Consider the following 1,055-nt stretch of genomic DNA (forward strand, 5'->3'; position numbering starts at 1 on the left):
CGTTGTAAAGGGGGGGTGTGGCCCGGCGGCGGGGGGGTGGGGGTGCGCAGCCCCCGGTCGCCCCGGCGGGGCTCAGCCCCCGGTCGCCCCCGGCCGCCCGCAGCGCGGCCCCGCAGCCCCCGCAAGGACCGGGCTTTTTCTTTTGTTCCTTTTTTTCTTTTCTTTTCTTTTTCTTTTTTTTTTGTTAAACATATATTTTTGTTTATTTTCTGAACGTGGCACTTCTCCACCGGATAGCAAGGAAAAGTGTTAACAATAACGACATTACACGAAAAAAGTACTGTACCATCGCCTCTTGAGGGTTTCAGAAACCTCTACAGTTAATAAGTTAAATAAAGGGTTTGTACATAAATATTTGTCTAGGAACCCTATTATATCTACAGCACAGTAAGAATCTACAGAATGACAAACTTTTACAACACTACACTGAGTGCAATTGTTTTATAACATTTCAAATATACAAAGCTCTGTTCTTTTTTATAACAATGGTATGTACAGAATCAATAATCACAGTTTAGTGACTTAAACAGTCCATATTCTAGCAGTGTAATTTCCCTTTGGTTTGATATAAAAACCTTGGTTGGTGTAGTGATAAAGAATATAACAAGAAAAAGATATACCCTTTCCCTTAAGTGCACTGGTTATCTTACAGCATCAAATTTACTTTCGGTCTGCACTGGCAGCATCCTTGGTTAGCGTACGCAGCTCGCTGCATCAGCATGTCAAACAGTTCTCCAGTGCTCCTAACGGACCAACTTAACATCCCAAGATGTTATTTTAAGAAGATGTGGGTAGCTTTCCCCCCTCCCTTTCCTTTCCTTTTTTTTTTTTTTTAATTTCTTAATTACAATTCTATTTGTTTCTTTTTTTTTTCTTGCCAGATAAACAGAAGGAAAAATATTTAGTGTACGTAATGCTAATATATAATAACTTTATTAGGGCTTTTTTTTTTCTCTCTTCCCCCCCCCCTCCTTAGTGCCCAGAGAGGAAATGAAAACGTCGTACATTTCAGAAATGCATCAGCCAAGGAGTTACTTATTCAGGAGCTTGCAAGT

Source organism: Charadrius vociferus, unplaced genomic scaffold, assembly GCF_000708025.1.
Source record: "Charadrius vociferus isolate BGI_N301 unplaced genomic scaffold, ASM70802v2 scaffold169, whole genome shotgun sequence".
Taxonomy (NCBI): domain Eukaryota; kingdom Metazoa; phylum Chordata; class Aves; order Charadriiformes; family Charadriidae; genus Charadrius; species Charadrius vociferus.